The sequence below is a fragment of the Equus caballus genome, chromosome 6, assembly GCF_041296265.1.
Source record: "Equus caballus isolate H_3958 breed thoroughbred chromosome 6, TB-T2T, whole genome shotgun sequence".
In the NCBI taxonomy this organism is placed as follows: domain Eukaryota; kingdom Metazoa; phylum Chordata; class Mammalia; order Perissodactyla; family Equidae; genus Equus; species Equus caballus.
Window position 1 is genome coordinate 14,615,174 of NC_091689.1, and position 24,023 is coordinate 14,639,196.

Consider the following 24,023-nt stretch of genomic DNA (forward strand, 5'->3'; position numbering starts at 1 on the left):
GAGAGTCAAGGAGTAACTTGTCCAAGAGTGATTCCTTTCAGATTAGCCACTCACAAAGTGCCATGGGTACCATCTACAGCCAATTGTTTAAGACACTTAATCCTGGAAGAGGTCTGAGGTGGTGAATTAGGTAATGCAGCCACTACTTCACATGCATTATCCCCACAAGTCTTGTTTCCAGCCCACTGATTATACCATGGTAGAACCCAGGACTGCTACAACCATGCAGGCTGAGCCTGTGGAATTAGGCTGGAACCAAAGTTCTGCCACATGATACTGATCTCAGCTCCAACCTCTAATTGTATCTGGAGAGAAGCTGATGCTTAAAAACTTCACAGCTTTGTAAAGTCTTTCTTTTGAAGTCTGATGCTAGTTCTGTTAGTTGCAAGATCGTCACAGAGGACTCACACTCCTGCTAATGCTCCCGTTTCTTTTACTTTATCCTAGCAAAAGCTGTTCCAATAGACCTGCTGAATGCTGTCTGGCCTTTTGCCTTTGTTTACTCAACACTGGCATTCTCTGCCACAATATTTATGTTTCGTTCTTAGGCTACCATCTAGTTTCTGGCCAAAGCTGCCTTCCTGTGTGTCTATGTGGCCAGCCAGATCTGCCCAACTTACACTTTTTTCACAGATTCAGCCATCAACCACCCTTATACAGACTGTGTAGGATCTTACTAGAGTATCAGACACTTCCCCCACTATACCCCAACCCTTTCCATCCAAAGAATCACTAAGATCTCAAATATAAGAGAATCAGGCTTTCTACAGACAAGTCATCTGACTGATTGAGTCTTCTCTCTGGCGTAATCAATACTCTAGCAGGAGAATTAGAATCTGAACACATTTGTTGAAAAGTTAATTTATAATTAAAAGTGCTATTAAAGGAAAATCCAGGGTATTTTGGAAGATAATAATGTGATGCAGATAGTTTAGGTGGGTTGGTCAAGAAAGACCTCTTGGAGGAATTTGCTTATAAGTTACAACATGAACGATGAATGTGAGTAAGTGAAACAACAGAGAGAAGAGTATCTTAGACAGAGAACAGAGCACATGCAAAGGCCCTTAGAAGAACTGGAAGAATCAAAAGATAACCAGGGTGACTAAGCCCAGTGTGTGGATATGGTGGGGGTTGTATATGGGGTTGACACAACATGAAGCTGGAGAAGGGGTGGGTTTTGAAAGATGTTGTAAGGTGTACTTTTAAATTTGAATTTTATCCTAGGGAAAATTAATGGGCTTTGAAGGGTTTTAGACAATAGCCTCAGGTTATCAGAACACAGTGGCTGCTGTATGGAGAATTAATTCATTAGGGAAAGTGTGGAAGCAAGGCGTGAAGGCTATTGCGGCGGCCTAAGTAAGTCACGGTGTGGTTTGGACTGGGGCTGTGTCAGTGAAGATGGCGAGCTACACACTTATTGGTGATATATTTTGGTTATAAAATAGGCCATACTTAAAGTCAATAAGTCATGTGAATCCTTGATATGAAAGGCACCATTAGAAATAAACTTAAAGCGTTATCTTAAAGATAGCTATATTAAGCATGTAAAAGACACTGCAGCCCTCCATACCTGCAACGTGGTCTTTTGGTTATTACTGTCCTTTTTTCTATCTAGGAATAGTCAACAATTCTTATCAAAGTGCTATGTCAAGAAAACCAAGACAACATTGGCTCAAAAAGTCATATTGCTAGACCTGAAAACAATAACATATACTGAATGGATCTTTCAGAATGGTACACGCTCATGAAAATATCATGATAGAGAGTTTTAAAGAAAGGCCAACCATGTGGGCTTGGGATTTGAACCCATTTTTTCAGTGACGTTTGAAGGTGAAGCTCTCCCCTGGAAATGGAGAGCTACAGATCCTCAGAGAGGTGCTTCAGTGGTTCCATTCAGCAGTGATTGCAAGGGGTGTCCAGATGAGTCCAATGACAGCCTCATGGGGTCCCTTAAAGGATCTGACCTACAGGATCAAAGGAGACTGCTTTGTTCTGGGCATTTTCAGAGTTTCAGGGACAGAAGATAACATATTATTTTATTATCTTACCTTAATTTATGAGAATCCCAAACACTCAGTTCCTAATAATATGTTTTATTACTTCTTCTGGTGGTGTGTTATTTTCCCTGCCAGTCTTCTGCTTATAATCACTGAGGCTGGGTGAGGATCTGATTATAATAGGCTGGGGTTGTCTGTTTCCTGTTGTTGGCATCTCTGACTCTCCTTAGATCACTTTGCCCCCAAGTCTGAGCCCTAGACCCCGATTCCAGGAAAACAGGATAAAGCCTATACAAAATCCCATGAAGATGGAACAAACTAACAGATTTTTAAGGTAACACTGTTGTTAGATTTAAAACAAGAAAAAGGTTCTGAATTTGAGAGACTCAGTTGCAGGAAGCATCCTGGCAGGGTGCTAAAGGCTTCCAAGCGTCCTGACTCTTATTAAATCAAGTGGTACTTTCCCAGCATTGTCGGAGCATCTCCTACTTTCTGTCCCTCAGGGAGAAGTTCACAACTGTATCTTGGCTCCCTGTTTTCTGAAAGTCCTTGAAAGAGAGGTGATATCAGTTGGAAGCGATTGCCTTTTGTGTAGCACTTTTATTTTCACATTCCCAGGGAGAGAGCAGGACGGGTACCTTACCAGTAGACAGTAAAATCAAATGAGAGAGAGATGCTATTATCTTAGAGCTGCTGAGGGTTCTGTGTTGACCAGTTAGACACCAAGAAACCTGACCATCACATTGGGGTACCCTAAGGAAACGTGGTCTGCATCTGCTGTCCTATAAGTGCAAAGGATTTTGCAAGAACAATTTTCCTAAAAAGTTATTAGAGTAAAATTTTATTTCCTTCTTATGATTTGTAGTGCCATTAGCCCAAATGGATTAGTTATGGAACGCTTTCATTCCAGAAAATTGTATAAATTTAGACAAATGTATATACTTTATTTATACTTTATAAAATTTATATAATTATATATAATTTATTTATACTTTATATAATTTATTAATACTTCTATTGCAGTTGGTAAATTCTTAAAGTGTATGATGATCACTTTTCCATCTATTTTTCATATTTGTAAAAAATACATATTTCAAAAACTTCTCATGTTTGTAAAATTTGTAAAAGAAATTGTCCCATATTTGTAAAAAATTCAGTATGTTTACATACTTTTTTTTCTAATGATATCCACTCATACTCTCTTGCTCTGTAATCTTCCCCATGTCTATCTGGATTCTTTCTACATCAGGGCAAATTTTATTCTATGGAATCACGCAGTGTAAGGGTTAGGAGAAAGCAATACCTTGGCCACAGTAAGGATACATGTAAGTTTCCAGGATGGAGAACATCAGTTTGCTGGGTTAGAGATCAGCGATGCTTTATTAATTACTAAGTACAATTCCTTCTCTTTAACAAACTTGGTAAGTTATTGTTTCCATCAATAAACATTCATTTTTAGTCAACTCTGTTCCAGGTGCTCTACAAATTTGAGTGAGGCATAATTTTTGCCTTAGTGGCTCATGCTCTAGAATAGGGTTTCTCAACCTCTGCAATATTGACACTGTTGACTGGATAATTCCTTGTTGTCAGGAACTCTCAGGTTCCTTGTAGGGGGTTTAGCACCATCCTTGGATTCTACCCACAAGATGACAGGAGCATCCTCAAGTCATGGCAACAAAAACATGTCTCCAGATTTGCTAACAAGCCCCTAGTTGAGAACCACTGTTCTAGATGCACAAATAAGCATGCACGTAAATACTTAAAATAGAAGCAGAAAGTGCACTGAGGCATAGTCTATACAAGCACAGTCTCTGGGGTGAATTGCGCTGAACTTGAACTTTGCTTCTATCAAGCTAACTGCTTAACCTCTCCATTCTTCAGTTTCGTCATCTGTAAAACTAGGCTAATTATAGTATTGACCATATCTTGGGTTCTAGTGAGTAGTAAGGCATTATGTGGGTGTGTGGGAGAGAGAGAGAGACAGATTAGAACAGATGTCTGCACCACATCAGCAGCACTAATTAAATGTTAGTTCTTGTTATTCTAATAGAGAAATATTTCACAATTTGAATTTAAAAGAGGTATGTTGGAAGGGCCAGTGGAGAATCTGTCTGTACAGTTGCATCTTTAATTAAGACATTGGATTAGGAAATGTCTGAGTACCTATAACTTTATGGATGAATATCCACATGAATGAATGATTCCAATATAATCTCCTTTTAGAAACGTGAACAGAAACTGCTTTCAAGTGATCTAAGCTATCTAAAGATTAATCCCCAAGCTTCTTCTTCAAATGTCCATTCAGTCTCCACTATTTATTATAGATTACAATATAGAAAGGTCACTCCACAACATCGTTGTTGAAAATCTTTAGATCTTCTTTACTGAACAGGGTAAATAATTCAACTGTGTTCTTGCCATTCTCAACAGAGAAATCACCTATCAGTTCTGCATATTTCTTCTTCCCTTATTTCTTCCCTCCCTCCCCACCCTCTCTCATTATTTTCCTCCTTCCTCTCATCTTCTTTCCATTTAACAAATGTTTATTGAGCGTCTACTATGGTTACCAGGCCAAGTTCCAGAACTATAATTGTTATGAAGAAAGGCTTAGCCTGCCCAACAGACTCTTGTAGTCGAGTATCACATGTAATTTAAATAGAAAAAAAAAAAGAACCCACTCTGCAGCAATTAATTCATTTAATCCAAGTACTTATTTTCTTTTTATGTTTCTTCAACTCTACTTTCTAATTCCATTCTGCTACCTTGTCCCAAAAACCAATCCCTAGGTCAAAACAAAGATTTCTCTCTGGACTGTCTTTCCTGCTCCTGTCTGAGTTCTGGGTTCTGGCTGTGCTCAGTTTAACCCATCCTTTTACCAACCAGATACCACCTCCGAGAGCCAGGCCTAGGGATAACCATGCTCAATAAAATTCGGAAAATAAAACTTGAGAAGCACATTTAAGATAAACACTAAAAATCATTTAAACCTGATTTTAAAATGGATTTGAAATTTTATACTTCAAATGAATTTATAATTTATTTTTATTTATAATTTGAAATTAAAAATTAAATTAAATAATTTAAATTTAAAAATTAAATTAAATATAATTAAAAATTTATGATTTGAAATTAGATATCTCACCAAAGAGGTTATATGAATGGCCAATAAGCATATGAAAATGGAAGAAGGGAGGGAGGTGTGGGGAGGGCATCAGGGGTGGTTAAGGATATGTGTATGCTGATGACTGTGATTAGTCTTTGGGCGGTGAACATGATGTAATCTACACAGAAATCGAAATATAATGATGTACAGCTGAAATGTATATAATGTTATAAACGAATGTTACTGCAATAAAGAAAAATAAAGTCAAGAAATCAAAAAAATAGAAAATTGTAAACACATTAAAAATAAACTTACTGAAAATAGAAATAGTCATAGTAAAAGTTTAAACTACTTGATGGATAATCAATTTATACAAAATGTGCATGACAACATAAGCAGATTTTGTGGCATAAGCTCCATTTTTCCAATATAGTATCCTAGAAAACAGCTATGTCTGTTCAAAATATTCTGTGATAACATCAATGAAGTCTGAATTTTTGGTGTGATGCATCTCAGTTCTGAGCATCATTATACATCGAATATTCAGAGAGCATTTTTCAGCCAACTCAATGTGCTATTTGTTATGTAACTTTTTAGTCTCCTATTTTTTTCATTTGGAAAATAATTGTCTGCAAAACTTAGGAAATCTGGCCTGTGTTCAATATAAAACTTGACAGAAGAAGCCAAGGAAGGAAAGTTGGAAAGTCTCAAATTAGGGTGAGAGATAGAGAACGTGCCCTCACTCTTGACTCATCTCTGAAAATTATCCTCCGCCACAAAATTCTATTTAAAATATGTATATATTGCTTTTTAAAATCTTCTAAATTTCCTTTCAAAGTCTTTACAGCCAGTCTTGCCACTTTCTTTCAATTCCTTCTGCCTATTGTAGCCCATTGAGTCTAGCTAAGAAGAATCCAAAGTTCTCATTCATTACAAAAAGTAATCAAGATAAATAATACTGTAATAATACTTTATTGCAATATTTTTGAAAATCCACATTGAACAAAATATCAGAATTTTAAATTAAGACAGGCTGTTATTGTTTGTTTTATGACCCTGTTTTGTTGGGCAATGGGAACAGTCGTTTTCAATCAGCCCCCAAATTCTGGGTTGCTGGCTTCCACCGATGGGCTGGTTTATGAGGGTTGACAATGGTGAACAAACAGATTGGGCAATGCAAAGCTTTATATATAGTCATTGCTTTGATTGTGGGCCTTTTATTAACTTTTTCCACTTGGTTCAAATTAAGGGGGGTATTTTGATAAGGGTATATAAGGGTGCACCTTTTCATTTGGCTGCAGGCTCCAGTGCGGTTCAGCAGGGCACTGAAGAAAGGAATCCTTACTTGGCAGCCTACATTTTAGTAGCTTGTGGTGGGAGGGCAGTGTGAGGGGGGGCGAGTTCATCTTGGGACTTTCTCTAGGGAGGGGCCACATCATAGGGACTGGACCAGATGGAGTTTTATCAATTCTTGGCCATTCTTAACTACTTTTTTTCCAGTTTTTGACATTTTGTCCCTAATTCAACAACACATCATGAGATAATTTCTCAAAATGGAAAATCAACTCAAAGCTAAAAAATCATATCTTAAAATTTCAATGTCATATCTTTGCAAGAAAAGAATGGTTAAATATTTAAATCCTCAGTAACTAATCTCTATTGACTAAGATACGGACCTGTTTAAAGAGATGGTGCAATCAAAAGCTGGCCTTCAAATAACCTCCATTTTCATTTTCCATGGATACTTTCTCTGTTGTCAGTGTCCCCACGTATCAACACTGAACTTGGGTGTGTTTCTTTAGTTGGGGGGATTGGCTAATACTTATACTCGCTCTATCAAAAAATCTTCAGAGCTGGCTTTGCGTGGTTCCTCAAATGTTTATCTAACCTAGTCCTTCGGGTTTAAGGACATTTGAGTTTTTTAAAAGCATAAAATGCAAATATTATCCTGGGAGGTTAAGAAGAAATAATGTCAACCATTAACCTTAAAATCAACAATTAATGCTTCAATCCAAATGAGTTTATAATGTTTCTTTAATAATGAATGGACCACTGGTTGTTAAATTTTACGAGTTACTAGTACTGGAATTTGAGGTGACATTGAGGCTAAAAGGTGAATGCCAATTCTTTAAAGAGCACTTTTTAACATATTCCATCGTAACCCTATTCACCCGGTATTCTTTCAGTACTATTTGGAGGTTGAGTAGAAATGTTTATTTCCCTGACTTTGTCTTATCAGGTAACATACAAGTCCAGAGGAGTTAAGAGTTCTCATGGTTTGTAGCAAACAGGGATCCTTTCGGTGGCATCAGCTTACCTCTGACCTAAAGGAGCATGTTCTGCCCTATCCTACACCACATATCCCAACTCAATGTTTAGGCTCAGTTTTCTGACTGACATCACAATATATAGTATGAATCCCCAGATGTTACAAAAATGAATTTTCACATCAATCAAAACGTTTTGTTTCATGTTTTAATGAAAATAACTAGAATAAACCTTGAGTTCTTCCAGGGCAGGAAACTGTCTTTGTCACCTTCTGCAACTAGAACTCTACACAGTGCTTGGCACAAGAGATACACTCACGAACTATCTCTTGGCCTGTATGGTGCCAAGTCCTTAGGGTAAGCGTCTTGTGAGAGAGAACTTTAATGGAGATAAAAGGTTTAGAAGGTCTATTTCTTGAGATAGTGGTGGTGATAGTATTGTGCTGTGTTGGGCACCATATTTCTTGGTGAAAACAACAAATAGAAAAGATGGATGAAGGGGTCGATGAGCATATGGGAAGGCCAAGGATGAAAGAATATGAAAAATCAACTTTATTTTCTTTACAATTTTGCTTATGCACAATTTCTTTTACAAACTCAACAGAAGGTTAAAATGGTGGCTCTTTCTAACTTAGCTTGAATGACGTCCCGAGAAAATTAACCCCAGATAACAAAATGTGTGTAAAAGAGTGGCAATAAACAGATTTTACAAAGGAAATGGGTAAGAATCTGTTGTATGATTCTTGCATCTCTTCATTTATCTCAAGAATATAGAACTTTATACAGAGAGGATGGAAAGACAACACACTGCAGACCTGTCTTGGGAGGGAAGATGGTGGTACTCCACCTGTTCCAAGTCTAGTGAGGGATGACCACACAATGACTTAAGAGTGTTATGCAATGTGTGTAAAATGTGGGCTCGGCTTGAATCACGACTGAGAAAGGCACAGCGGCCTGAGATGGGAGAATAAAGGTAGCTGCCCTGGAGTGGACCTGCTTGCCTTCCAGAGTTCTGGTGTAAGGATGCACACACGTCTCATTTATGCATGCTACATGGGAGAGAGAACCAAGGTGGGGTCCTGAAGTCCTTCTAAGAAGGACAACTAGATGGCTGGGGATACCAACAGAAGAAGATAGAAATGGACACCACGCTCCTGGTGCTGCAAAGCTTTTCAATCTATCATCATAATTAGAGGTGCATCTGCCCAGGTCAAGGAGATTACAGGAGTGGGGTCATCTGCTCATCCATGCAAAAGACTCTTGAGGGGAAAATGCCAAACTTAATCATCTGTTAAACCTAGAAAACTTGAAGCCTGCTCAAGCAAAATTTTTCCTCTGTTTGCCCTACTGCTGTGACCTGGAAGACAGACACTGGCTGGTGAGTTGTTGGAGGGAGAGGAAGGACATGCTGTAGAAAAGAGAGAGGGAATCAGATGCTTCCTACATGCTGCCCCCACTGCCCTTTTCCCTTTGTGGATTTCCAGCCAGAAGCAGGTCTAAGCTTGGAAGGAAGAAGATTTGATATTTGGGATGTCATAACAAGCTACAGTTTTGATTAATATCTTGGACAGGACATTCCATTTTCTAAAAGGAGACTGTGTGATATAAAATATCTATAGGACCAAAAGTGAGTAGCAAATTCAATGACCTCTTGGAGTTTTCATTTAGGATAAGATGAGATTACTGTCTGTGATTATATTTTTAAAATACAAATGAGCAACTAATTAACTAAATAGATAAATAAAGTAAAATTGCATTTTGATCACATCATGAGCTGTACTCAAGTGAGTTCATTGCATAGAACTACTCTCTGGCTGGTGGCAATAACATTTAATGTTATTATAATTACCCCTTTCACTCACCTTATTGTTATGACATATGCCCCTCCACCTACTTATCATGGCTGAGCTCTTTTTGGTCTTATATTGGAGTCACTATTTTGGAAAAGCCAACCATGGTGTGGGCTTCTGATCTCAGGTGTGAATATGAGGGATAAACAGTCAAACTCTGCAAATGAAAAGACAGTCTCATGCCTCCCCATTCCTTCATAGGCACCACAGCCTCCTCTTCCAAGGCAAGGCTGCCTTAGCATGTCAGACCAGGCAGGAAATGTCACCTGGTAAACCACCAGCGATAAGCATGAGCTAAGATCCCCGGCAGCCGAGGATGCTACCCTCTGCCTCCTGAAGGGTTTAATTACGCTCTCCCTGTCAGGGAGGGAAGTTGGATTTGCATCAGTGGAGTTGCGTTTTCCACATTCGGATGATTTGTCTCTCCTTATAAAATCGTTTCCCAACACCACTCTGGAATCCTAGAAACTATTTACTTACAAGCCTGCATGGCTCCCTCTCAGACCAAGGGCCAATCGGTGTCCTCGTGTTTACATTTCTACCTTTCATAGGTGGCCTTCTGAGAGGGCTTTGTGGAAACAACAGAGTCCTCATGGGTAAGCACTCAACGTTAGTGCTGTCAACTCTGTTCTCAGGCTCTGCTGCTGCACGTTCAACAATAGCCCTTAATTCCTGGGTTACGATGTCAAAGACACCGTCTTTTTGCTCAGTATCCCACACAGAACAAAATTCCTGTCTGCCTCCCCTGACCTATCATGTTTGGGATGCAAGGCTGACTCCCCGAGAATCTCAGCCATGGCCTCCTGGTACCTTCTGAAAGAAACCTGCCCTCAGAAGTGAGCATTTTGGAGCTGGCCCGGTGGCTCAGTGGTTAAATGCCCACATTCTGCTTCGGCAGCCCGGGGTTCAGATCCCGGGTGCGAACATGGCACGGTTTGGCAAGCCATGCTGTGGTAGGTGTCCCACATATAAAGTAGAGGAAGATGGGCATGGATGTTAGCTCAGGGCCAGTCTTCCTCAGCAAAAAGAGAAGGATTGGTAGCAGAAGTTAGCTCAGGGCTAAGCTTCCTCAAAAAAAAAGAAGTGAGCATTTTATGGATGAGGAGTACGTCTGTGATATTTTCTTTAAACAGTGCACTGTGTTAAAAATGTTGTCAATCAGGCTATCTTAAGATTGGCCAAAGGCCAATCCTTGGTCAGGGCTTCAGGAACTCACCTGGATGCAGGTCACAAAATACTTGTCAGACTAGGTAAAACCAATAGAAAAAGAAGTGAATAGCTTAGAATTACTCCTTATGTAACAATCATATGGATGAGTTCATACTCATATACACCCTGTTTCTATAGCACCTGGAAAATGTTTGTTTTGAGTGTGAATGAATATTTGGTATTCCATCTTTGGAAGTTTCAAACTGTAGAGATTGCAGAAGTGTGGGTATAGATCCAGACTATAAAAGTGTGTACTTAGAAAAGTGGGAGATTCACTATAAGATGAATAACGTCTGAGGATCTAATGGAAAACCTGGTGACTATGGTAGATCACACCGTATTGTACAATTAAAATTTGCTAAAAGAGCAAGACTTAAATATTCTCACCAAATAAAAAAAGACAAATCCCTGAGGTGAGAGATATGTTACTTTCCTAGATGGGAGGAATCTTTCACAGTGTATACATGTATCAAATCATGATGATGTACATTTAAATATCTTACAGTTTTATTTGTTAATTACACCTCAAGAAAGCTGAGTAAAATTAAAAAATAAAAATTAAGAGAAAAGAAAAAAAATAAATTTAAAAAGATGGGAAAAAATAAATGAAAAGAGGGAGACATCACGCACTTCTACCTTAGTCATGTCATTGTCTCTGGCGGATGCAGCAACAATTGCCTACCTCCTCTCCTTGATTCTGTATTTATCACCTTCAGTGTCTTCCAGTGGTTCTCATGCAGGGCTGATTTTGCCCCTGAGAGACATTTAACAATGTCTGGAGACAGTTTTAGTGGTCACAACTGGGTGGGAGGTGTTATAGCAGTATAAGGTAGAGGTCAGAGATGCTGCTAAACCTCCTATGATGCACAGGAAAACCCTCCAGAACAAAGAATGATCCAGCCCAAATGTCAATTGTGCTGAGAAATGCTGGTGTAGTCCCACATCGCAACAAGAATGATCTTTTTAAAATATATAATAGATAATGTTGTTCCTGCTTCGAACCTTCCAGTGGTTTCCAGTTTCCCTGGGAGTAAATGGCAGTGTTTCTCATGGCCTATGTAAGCCCAAGATGACCTGCTCCTGCTGCATCCCTGACCTCACCTCTTGCTGCTCACCTCTCACTTGCTCCACCCCAACCACAATGCTCACCTTATTCTCCTGGCTTCTCCCTCCCTCCCTCCATGTCTCTGCTCAAATGTCATTCCCTCATTCTTCTGGCTTCTCCCTCCATCCATCCATGTCTCTGCTCAAACATCATTCCCTTGGAGAGGACTTCCCTGACGACTCTGTCAAAAAACAAGCAAACAACACTCTAAAAACAAACAGCCAATAACTCTCGCTAATTCCCCTCCCTGGGGCATAAAATTAGAGTAATCATAATCCTTGGCTCATGACATACATTCAGTAATAGCTCATGAAAGGCCCTTCTCCCTTCCCTTGTTTCTTTCTTTCCTCCTTCCTTCATTCTTTCCTTCCAAAATAATATAATTAAACACATGACTCCAACATCCAACATGGAACCTAGAACACTCACAGAAATCTGTGTGATCACTCCAGTGTTTCCTGGCCTCCCCTTCATCCAAGATAACTACTACCCTAAATCTTGTGTTAATAATTTTTTAAAATTCATTTTATGTATTTTCAATACATCTGTGTATATGCATTTAAAAGTCTATGTTTGGGTTGTATGTGTGTTCGACTTTATGAAAAATGCCTCATGATGTTTCTAATATCTAGGAACTAATTTTGCACTCATATTTATATTGGTAAGATCCATCTATAATGTTGCATATAGTCGTAGTCACCCATTTTCATTGGTGTATAATATTCCCTGATGGAGTGTGTCACGTTTTGCCTCTCCAGTTGCCTCTACAGCGTGTATTTATTTCTAGGCATTTGTCATCATCAACTGAGTTGTTAGTGGGGAACATGTTGCAGAGATTCCTTTGGGTTTCTCTAAGTAGAACTTAGCACTACCTGGTATTTTATATATACATTGGCTTATTTGTTGACGTCCGGTTCCTCTCTGGAGAATGTAAACCCCCTGGACACAGAGCCTCTGCTTTGCCCCTGCTATACGTACAAAGCCCAGAAGTGCACCTGGTATATTATAGGAACTTGCTTAATATCTACTATCTTTCTTTTGTCCACTTTGGCTTCCTGTCCAGCTTATTACAATAGCTTCCTAACTGGTCTCTGCTTCCTCCCTTGCTGCCTCTGAATCACCTTTCAACATCACAGAGTGATCTTGTTAAAAGGTATGTCGATTCTGTCATTTTTCTGTTTAAAAATCTCCAATGGCTTCCCATAACTCAATGTAAAAGCCAAAGTCCTTATAATAAACAATGGCTTTTCATGATTCGACTCCTTCCTACTTCTCTGACCTGATCTCCTAACACTTGCCTCATTGCAGTCTGCACTCCAGGCATACTAGCCTCCTAGCTACTCTGAACATACTTGGTTTATGCCTCCCCAGGACCTTTGCACTTGCTATTCACTTTGCTTAGGGAGTTCTCCTCTCAGACATCCATATACCTCATATCTCATTTCCTCCAAGTATATGCTCAAAAGTCACTATTATGGGGTCTTCTCGGCTACCTCATGTAAAATTGTAGCCCTCTCATCACTTTCTGTCTCTTTACAGTGCTTTATTTTTTCTCCTTAGCTCTTATTGCTATTTAACTCAATGTTGTTTGGGGATTGTTACTGATATGTTTTGTTTGTTTGTTTCCTCTTACTGAATTGTAACCTACAATGAGGCAGAGATTTTTGTCTGTTTTGTTCATTGTTGAATCTTTGGGCCCAGAAAGTGCCTGGCACATAAAGATATTCAGTAACAAAAGGAAACAGTCAATAAAATGAAAAGGCAACCAAATGAATGAGAGAAAATGTTTGCAAACCATATATCTAGTAAGGGGTTTATAAGGAACTCATATAACTCAATAGCAAAAAAACAAATAATCCAAATAAAAAATGGGCAAAGGCACTGAATGGACATTTTCCCAAATAAGATGAAAATGGCCAACAAGTAAATGAAGACGTGCTCAACATCACTAATCATCAGGGAAATGCAAATCAAAACCACAGTGAGATATCCTCTCACACCTGTTAGGATGGCTATTGTCAAAAAGAACAAGACAACAAGTGTTGGTGAGGATGTGGAGGAAAGAGAACCTTTTAATGATGGTGGGAATGTAACTGGTATAGCCATCATGGAAAACAGCATGGAGGTTCCTCAAGAAATTAAAAATAGAACTGCTATATGATCCAGCAATCCCACTTCTGCATATATATCCAGAAAAAGAAGAAAACAGGATATCAAAGAGATATCTGCACTTTCATGTTCATTGCAGCATTATTCACAGCAGCCAAGATATGGAAACAACTTCTGTGTGCGTCGATGGATGAACGGGTAAAGAAGATGTGATATACATACATACAATGGAATATTATTCAACCATACAAAGAAGGCTATCCTAACATTACGAACCTGGAGGACATTATGCTGAGTGAAATAAGCCAGATAGAAAAAGACAAATGCTGTATGATCTCACTTACATGTTGAATCCAAAAAATAAAAAGAGTCAAATTCATAGAAACGGAGAAAACATGGTTGTTGCCAGGGGCTGGGTGTGGAGGAAATGGAGAGAGGTTGGTCAGGATGTACAAGTTTCAGTATTAGATGAATAAGTTCTGAGGATCTAATGGACAGCAGGTTGATAATTAATAATACTGTATTATATACTTGAAATTTACTAAGGCAGTAAATCTTAGGCATTCTCGCCACACACACAAAATGTTAACTGTATGAAGTGATAGATGTGTTAATGAATTAGAATATGGTAATCAATAATGTATATGCATATCAAATCATCAATATTGTATACTTTAGATATATACGATTTTATTTTTCAAGTATTCCTTAATAAAGCTGGAGAAAACAAAATAAATATTTGCTGAATGAATGAGAGTAATGAGGAGTGTGAGCAATTATTTATCATACAGTTATTTATTTTGACATTCATCACATCATATTTATAGCTTTGGTGGTCTAATGGATATCAAAATGACTTAAACCTTTAAAAAGAAAATTTTCTCAATGCTACTGATGTAAACATTGGAAGAAACAGAATATGAGGTAGGAATAGACACCTGGATTCGAAATATGTTACTAATTCTGAAAGATCCTAATTCTCAAAACTTGCTTAAATATGTTAAATGTAATTTTTGCCTTTCATAAAGCAGGAAACAATCATTTAGTAAAGAGTAAAATCAGATTTAGACTCATGCACTGCAACTATGAGGAGTGAAATACAGACCCCCTTATTGTGGTTGTCACACATGGAGCTTCTAACTAAAGACTTCAGAGGAACAAGAGTTTCTACACCATTGCTGTCACTGTTGTCGTTTGTCAAAACTGACTTTAGTGGAGCCATTTTATTTATTTTTATTTATTTAGTTTGTGAGGAAGATTGGCCCTGAGCTAACATTTGTTGCCAATCTTCCTCTTTTTGCTTGAGGAAGACGATCTTCCTCTATTTTATGTGAGATGCCACTACAGTGTGGCTTCATGAATTGTGCTAGATCTGAACCCAGGATCAGAACCTGTGAACCCCAGATCACTGAAGCAGAGTGTGCAAACTTAACCACTATGCCACCAGGCCAGCCCCAAGTGGAGCCATTTTAAAATGGAGTCAGAACTGCCTTTGCAAAGAAACTATTTTGCTCTCTTGAGCTTTGGACTGGGCCAAACCTTTGTACTGGGCCAGAATAGCAATTGTTTTATAAGCAACTTTTTGAGAAGTCAGCAAGAGAACAGACATCCTGATCACAAAGACTGAGGATGGTGGACTTTCTGAAGACAGAATCAACAGTCAATCAATGTTTAGACAAGACTAGCTCTCTGCTGCCAACCCAATTAACATTCGTTGTAATATAAAGAATATTTGTTATGGTGATCTGTGATCAGTGATCTTTGATGTTACTATGGTAATTGCTTTGGGGCTCCACAGACTGTGCCTACGTAAGACCACAAACATAATCAATAAATGTTGTGTGTGTTCTGACTGCCCCACCTGCCTCTCTCCTTCTCCTCAGGCTTCCCTATTCCCTGAGACAAAACAATATTGAAATTAGGCCAATTGATAATCCTACAGTGGCCTCTAATTGTTCAAGTGAAAGGAAGAGTCTCATGTCTCTCGCTTTAAAGCAAAAGCTAGAAGTGATTAAGCTTAGTGAGGAAGGCATGTTGAAGCTGAGACACGCCAAAATCTAGGCCTCTCGTAACAGTTAGCCAAGTTGCGAATACAAGGGAAAAGTTCTTGAAGGAAATCAAAAGTGCTGCTCCAGGGAACACATGAATGATAAGAAAGCAAAAGCAGGCTTATTGCTGATATAGAGAAAGTTTTAGTGGTCTGGATATGAGATCAAACCAACCACAACATGTCCTTAAGCCAAAGCCTAATCCAGAGAAAGGCCCTAACTCTCTCTTCAATTCTATGAAGGATGAGAGAGGTGAGGAAGCTTCAGAAGAAAAGTTTGAAGCTAGCAGAGGTTGGTTCACGAGGTTTAAAAAAAGAAGCCACCTCCATAACATAAAAGTACAAAGTGAAGCAGAAAGTGCTGATGACGAAGCTGCAGCAAGTTCTCCAGAAGCTCTAGCTAAGATAGTCAGTGAAGGTGGCTACGCAAAACGATGTATTTTCAATGCAGATGAAGCAGCCTTACATTGGAAGAAGATGCCGTTTAGGACTTTCATAGCTAGAGAGGAGAAGTCAATGCCTGGCTTCAAAGCTTCAAAGGATAGGCTGACTCTCTTGTTAGGGGCTAATGCAGCTGATAACTTTAAGTTGAAGCCAATGCTCATCAAGCATTCCAAAAATCCTAGGGTCCTTAAGAGTTATGCTAAATCTACTCTGCCTGTGCTCTGTAAATGGAACAACAAAGCCTGGATGACGGCACATCTGTTTACAACATGGTTTACTGACTATTTTAAGCACACTGTTGAGACCCTCTGTTGATAAAAAAAAAGATCCTTTCAAAATATTAGTGATCATTGACAAGGCACCTCATGACCCAAGAGCTCTGAGGGAGATGTACAACGAGACTAATGTTATTTTCACGCTGCTAACCCAACAGCCATTCTGCAGCCCGTGGATCAAGGAGTAATTTTGACTTTTGAGTCTTATTATTTAAGAAATACATTTTGTAAGGCTATAACTGCCATAGCTAGTGATTTCTCTGATGGATCTGGACAACGTAAATTGAAAACCTTCTGAAAAGGATTCAACATTCTAGATGCCATTAAAAACATTCACAATTCATGGAAAGAGGTCAAAATATCAACGTTAACAGGAGTTTGGATGAAGTTGATTCCAACCCTCATGGATGACTTTGAGGGTTCAAGACTTTAGCAGAGGGAGTAACTGCAGATGTGGAGGAAATAGCAAGAGAACTAGAATTAGAAGTGGAGCCTGAAGATGTGAGTGAATTACGGAAATCTCGTGATAAAACTTGAATGAATGAGGAGTTGCTTTGTATGGATGAGTAAAGTGGTGTCTTGAGATGGGTGCTACTCCTGATGAGGATGCTGGGAAGATTGTTGAAACGACAACAAAGGATTTAGACTATGACATAAACTTAGTTGATAAAGCAGCAGTGGGGTTTGCGGGGATTGACTCCAATTTTGAAAGAAGTTCTGTTGTGGGTAAAATGCTACCAAACAGCATCGCATGTTACAGAGAAATCACTCATGAAGGGAAGAATCAATCAATGTGGCAAACTTCACTGTTGTCTTATCTTAAGAAATCCCACAGACACTCCAACCTTCAGCAACCACCACCCTGATCAGTGAGCAGACATCAACATCGAGGCAAGACCTGCCACCAGCAGAAAGATTATGACTCGCTGAAGGCTTAGATGATGGTTAGCATTTTTAAAATTTTTTAAATTCAGTTGTATACACTGGGGATTTTTCGACATAATGCTATTGCACACTTAATAGACTACGGTATAGTTTACACATCACTTTTATATGCACTGGGAAACCAAAAAATTCATGTGACTGGCTTTGTTGTAATATTTACTTTGTTGCGGTGGTCTGGAACTGAACCCACAATATCTCTGAGGTATGCCTGTAAAGGAGACATCCATTTTGCTATCATCTGTCTAATTAAATTAACTATGTATGCTATATAGAACTAGTATTTTCATTCGCACACGGGGATTTCACTTGGTGTTCTTTGCTGTTTAACTAATTTTTTAAAAAGTAAAAGCCCCAAAATGAAACAGTTTAATGAGTTGGAAAAGTTTTGCTTTTAAAAATACTTAAAACAATTTTTTTAATGTAAAAATCCTCATGTGGTGATTTCCAGTGCCATTTAGGGAGATACAAGAGCAGAGATTCCAAGGCTGAAACATTTTATCTGCAAATGAAATGATAGTGTAAACAAACACATGTTTGATCTGTGTCCCGGAGCTTGGCATGGCTAAAGAGAAGGATGCACCCCTTTTTATCATTTGAGTCCCCACCCAAACCCAACCTTCAAAGCAGAAAATTTACATGCTGTGAAAGACAGAGCTAAGATAAGTGAAAAACTCTTCAGATATTTGTTTTAAAAATCCTATGAGAGCACACTGAATTTGGACCGTGAAAGTAAAGCTCAATTTGTACTTTTGATTTTTCCCAGTTTCACATTTTTAGAAAATGTTCTTTCACCACCTCCATGTGCAGAAGGCTAGGAGCTTGCTTTGTTTCCCAACTGACCTGTTCATACCAAGTTAGCTACACCCACTGAAGTCCCCCCTCCCACCCCCCACTTTCGGCTAGTCCCACGGAGTCCTCCTATCGAGCTGATATGGAGACTTTAGTTATTTTTATAGAGAATTCAATCCTTCAGTGCCACAAGACACCTTTCTTACTAAAGAACAAAATGCAAGGAAGTTGTTAAAAACAAATCATTTCCATTAGAAAAAGTTACATGATTGGGAAAAGAGAAGAGCACATTGCTGTAATTACCAGTACATTAAGCAGGGAATGAACAGCTGCGTGAACTTGGAGTTCAGTAGAATAACAGCCCCCGAGCCAGCTTCCCCATATGGTCCAAGGGAGGAGGCGGGGCTTCTAGCTGCTTGGGGTTGGAGAGGTGAGGAGGGGGCATGCTCGAATCCCATTCAAGTGAGAAACTCAGGCCAAGAAATGTCTGGCTTCCCAATCCAAACCCAGTTTCCTCCGTGTTGCAGTGGGAAAATCCCCCTGGCCTCCATAACAAAAGCCTCTAAAATCAATGTTGTTTTTTCCTAAAGAGAGCAAGATGTGAGCGTTTTCAGACTTTTGGCTACATTGCTACTAATAGAAAAGATGACCTCAGAAAGACTGAATCACTTCCTCAGCTTTCTTGGGGTGTGGCTATCACTTGGAATGATTGATATCACTTCATAAACACTCTATTTGATCGAGCATTTGCCTCCTCTCCCATTCAGAAGTAGGGTCCAGCCAACAGAGAATGGGTCCTCACCACCAGGTATTGGTCTCAATCTGTGGCAGTGAAAAGCATTACAGCTTTCTAATTGGCATTCCCTTCAGAATTTGGCAAATTTGGTAAAAGCAGACCAACACTATGGTAACCTTTCATTATCAATGCAAATCCTAACAGAAAAGCATTCCATTCTTCTTACATTGTATGTCATAAATTAAACACAATAAATTTTATTGTGAAACCTCCTCGGAAGACATTCCTGAATAGCCGAGGCAGAAAATGCTTGCATTATACTAAACAGAGCTAAAATTTGATAGTCGCTGGAAGAGCTGGCTATAAGGAATCGAGCTATTTACAGGGGGAAATACCAAATAGGCTACATCATTTGCAAGGAGATGTTTTTGTAAGTACCATGTCCAAAACCATTTGAGTTTTGACTATATGAAGGCTATTATCATGGAGGATGGTGGCCAGCTGTTCCTCATTGCCACCGAAACAGAATGAGAAAAAATGGCCTTAAAATGGAATTGGAGGAATTCAAGCTTCCTGAAAATTTTAGTTAACGGGAGAGGGATCCACTCTAGGGAGTTATATAATAGATGCCTTTCATTGGCTGTAGCTATTTTTTTAATTGAAAAGAGGCCCTTTTAAGACAGCTTAGGTAAAATATTGTCCATTAGTAAAATAATGAAATTTGATAATCTTACAAAATTCTCCTACTGAAAAAAAAAAAACGGAAAGATCTTCAAGAATTGTAACTATGGGAAATCAGGCCATATACGGAGTATAATTTATTCAGTCACGCTATGGTGCCATGAAATCTCATAAAATGAGAGAGTATTATTAAAAGAATCCTGTCAGAAATGGGTGCATTTCATGCCATAGATTCCAATAGGCATATTCCAAGAAGAAGTATAATAATTTCCCTGTAAATTAATACTTGATCATCTGTGGAAACATCTAAATTTAAAAATAAAATAAAAACACAGTGTTCTACTCAAATTAGGCACACTCCTGTTTCTTAGGAAATTATTAGATAGATAAATGTAAAAACATCATTTGATGGGTATTGGAGTAACCATTCGTATTTGACTCATGGGCTCTCTATTTAGCAATTTATAATGATAGTCAAGCAGGTACTGAAATATTAATGTATAGGACTTTCTTAATAAACCAATTAATAAATCAACTATGGGAAGGACACTCATTCCAGTCTTTCACATATGGAGTAAATCCATCATTGCCAGACTTCTGAGCTCCATAGAACACTCCCTTTTATGTTTTCCATTCAACTTGACTGGAAATTTCTGCTAGATCTCCTTCCAGACCCCCAGGAGACAGAGCTACCTCTCAGCAATCAGTACTTCACCGAGGGCTGCACTCCAATTTGAACATCTCATTAGACATGGAATCAGAAATGTGGGATTATTAGATTTCACCCTGATAGCTTTTCTTCTCAGATGCCATAATAAAACAGCATCCCCTTCATTTGTGCTTTTCTGACAACTAACATTTATCTTTGTGGACCTCTGCTTTCTAGGGAAAAGATAGGAGTTGTAGATATGTTTAAACTTTAAATTTCTTCCCAAGCAGGAAGGAAAGGGTAAGACAACAATAACCACAAAGAAATAGTTTCACGACATAAGTCTATCTTGACTTAAAACTCTAGGGCATTTGGATCACATGCCATGTCCCACTGCAGGGGTTAAGTAGAGTCAAAAATTGTTGTCAAATTACAGGACTAGTTACTTACTTCAGGAAATATTTAGTTATGCAGTTTGAGGTACAAATTGCACGAGCATTCAAAAATTTGCCCAAGTCTAGAATTACAAATGAAATTATTATTTTTCTCTTCTTTTTATCATTTTAGGGGGCATTTCCAAGGGATTCTTTAAATTAGCTGCTCAGTTTCCTTCCCTATAAATAGCTTTTCCTATGTACAGTGTAGAGTTGACTTTTGAAAAGCAGACAGTTCATCATGGCAGCTAAGAGCACAGATTATGGACCCAGGATGACTGGGCTCGAATTCCACCTTTGTCGTTTACCAACTATGTGCCCTTTGGGCAAGTTACTTGACCTCTCTGAGCCTCTGTTTCTTCCCCTGTAAAACTAGGATTTCATAGCACCTCCCTTATATGGTTGTTTTGAGGATTTTTAAAAGTGCTCAGAACCTTTCCTGGAACTGTTTGCCTATAGCTCTGTGAGATGAGCAGAGCGGGAAGAAAGAAAGATGAAATCGGCCAGCAGAAGAAGACTGTGGGATCAAAAATAACTACTTTCCACACAGTGAGAAAAACACTAGAAAACAAGTACTTGAAATTAGGAGCCTCCCTTCTCTGCGTTCCTCATTCACCATCCTCTTCAGATTTGGAAGCTGCCTTCATCCTCCAAAACCTTTCAAGATCAATTGTAAGTACAGATTTATTCACTCAGATCTTCACTCATTAATTTAACCAGTATTAATTAAGCACCTACTATGTGTTTGGGATTCTGCCAAGCAGCAGGATGGGAGATAGGGCAGGAGGGAAAGGTGTGAAGAAAGACCTAGATTCACAAAGATGAATAAGATACCATCCTTCTCCTCAAGGAACTCATGGTCTACTGAGACACATAAAATAAATGATCCAAAGGAAATAAAGAGCAGAACAAAAATTATGTGATGTGTGGCAAAATGAGATGTGAGAAAGAGACTAAGAGAGAAGGAAGTGTCTAGTTCTGCCTGTGAAAGTTTGGGAAGTTTTCTCAAGTGAGAAGAAGCTTGATTTTAGGGCTACAAGAAAAGTAGGAATTAACCAGGTGAGGAAGGGTAAAGAAGGCATGAGTAAACAGTACAGACAGAGGAATGTCACGTGCAAGGCCCCAAGGCCTGGAAGAACTCTGTGTGCTCAGAGCGTGCTTGGAAGTGTTTGCGGTTGGAATGCAGGGCATTTGGTGGCCGCATGGGGTTTGCAAACATAGTAAGGACACAGGTGTTTTCAACAGGCCACAAATGACAATATGGTGGGAGGCCATTTCTGAAGTCTTGCTACCATCCTGGTTTATCCGATTTCCTGCCTGAAGGAAAGGAAGAAGAGTCCAAAAATACTGACAGCCTTAGGGCACTGAAATGAAGAACATGCCATTTTCCTTAAGAACTAGCTCCCAGGAATTCTGGAAGACAAGGAACAGGATATTGTCTCCCATGTGACCCATATCCCATCCAAACATCTTAGAAGAGACGATTATGTCTCTTAAGAGTCATTAAGAATGTCACAAAGGAATTATATTAACTCTCAGTCACCTTGTTAGTCTCATAGCTGCACTGAATACATAGTATTTACTTATTGTATATTACCTAAATCAGAAAAGTAACATCTTCTGCTCATGATTTATAATATGAATTTGTATTAAATAGTCTTTAATTCTGAAAAATATTGCTCTTTGCCCTAAATCCCGCAAAGAAGAGAAAAACCAGTGAGACCCAAGCCAATGCGAGAAGGCCTAAAGGGTTGTACATGGGTTTGACTTGTGGGAAAAAAATGCTGAGGCCGTTCAAAGAGGAATTTGTACAGATAGATTTTAGATTAGAAAGTGGTACAAACTCTGGCAACTTAGAGTTGCCAATATCAGAAGAGGTAATAATGGATCATGGTGATCTGTACTAGACAGACCATGTCTGGACCCCTCCATCAGCCTGTAAGATCATTCTCCAATGAAAATCATAACACTCTCCAAAGACATATTTGAAGCAACAGCGGAGTCTGTAATAAACACTATGATATTTGACCCTTTGCATCTATATAATAGAGCTATAAAAAATCGATCTGGATTAGCCCTACCAACAATAAATTTGATAGGACTAAACCAGTTCAGGTTTTCAAGGCTCCGTGATATGGATGAAAAAGACAATAATCGTGGCATTTACTTTACTTCTCCAGTTTCTCAGAAAGCAGCATGAGTCAGCCTTCTCCAAAAGGCGAGATGGAATCTGAGCCGGTAAACACATTGTGTGTTGCACCTCTGAGCCGCACCACATCTCTTGTTCATTAACAAGAAGCAAGCAAAAGACAAAAAGATGGTGCGCTACATCTGGAAGCATGTTCACAAAGCTGAGCTACCAAGCAGGTGAAGCATTTTAATCCCTGAGACTCTGCCGCCTGTAAAATCTGTCCAATTCCTTCAGCATTTGTGAACAACCCTCGAAGAGGAATTCTTAGGACAAATAAATGGGAGCGCATGTGAATTAAAAGAGAATAACACCTGTCTCTGCAGCTGGCCAACAGACCTCGCTTTAATGTGCTGTCTGCTGGGAAATTGAGGCGTCTCATGTTACCCGGAGGCCTTAGCCTGCAGTGGAGCCTGGAGAAAGGAATTCTATGACCAGAAGATGTGAGGCTTGGTTTGCAGCCAAAAACAATGGTGAAAGGTACAAAATGAAAAGCTCTGTCAGGACAAAGGCATTCAATCACAGAATAACACACAACTCAGCCGTTTGAAGAAATGAACCCCAAACCAAAGTCACAACTGGATTAACAACTGGTTGATCCCCTTTTACCTTCTAATGCTTCTCTGGCTGGCGACTACTTGTTGAAATTAGAATGAAGAGAATACAGCCTCCAGCAGTGTACAGTGTCTTCCTTTAGGACTAGTTCTGGCTGGTCTCGGAAAAGCAGCTTGCAAGATTTATGCTCCTCTGCCCTCCGTCCATGTTTTTTTCCATTAAAGGGGGAATTTAGAGCAAAGTTACCAACATACTTCCAACCCAGTGCTGGAGACGTCCTCGCTGACTTGCAAAATAACTGTGGCTTCAGCAGAATCATGTGCCCAATAGTAACAGAGGTGAAGCCCATAAAAATTGTGTGCATGTATTGTTCAAAAACAGGAGAAAAGATCCTGGAATTTGGTCCATATTGGACCTAGTGGATGGTTTTGCCCTACAGAACAAGCGAAGATTGAATAATGGAAACAAATAGAATCAAAGGGGAGGTTCTTTCCAAGAAAAGCTTAGAAGAGTCCAAATGTAAGTATGTATACATATAGCTAGAAACAGAGATGCACAGATTTTTATGTAATGTACAGAACACAGAGAAGCTATCAAAGTTAACTGAAGAAATATAGAAGGGTTAAAAGTTAAAGGAGAA

The 24,023-nt window shown here is 39.0% G+C and overlaps 1 long non-coding RNA gene across 1 annotated transcript in view; it reads right to left on the bottom strand.

Moving 5' to 3' along the window:
- The window catches only part of LOC138924570 (uncharacterized), a 31,833-nt gene extending 8,162 nt beyond the window's left edge, over positions 1-23,671 (bottom strand). The window contains exon 1 of the long non-coding RNA XR_011439516.1: positions 23,438-23,671. This is a non-coding gene — a long non-coding RNA (uncharacterized lncRNA). The remainder of the gene's footprint in view (positions 1-23,437) is intronic.
- Between the last annotated feature and the right edge of the window lie 352 nt (positions 23,672-24,023).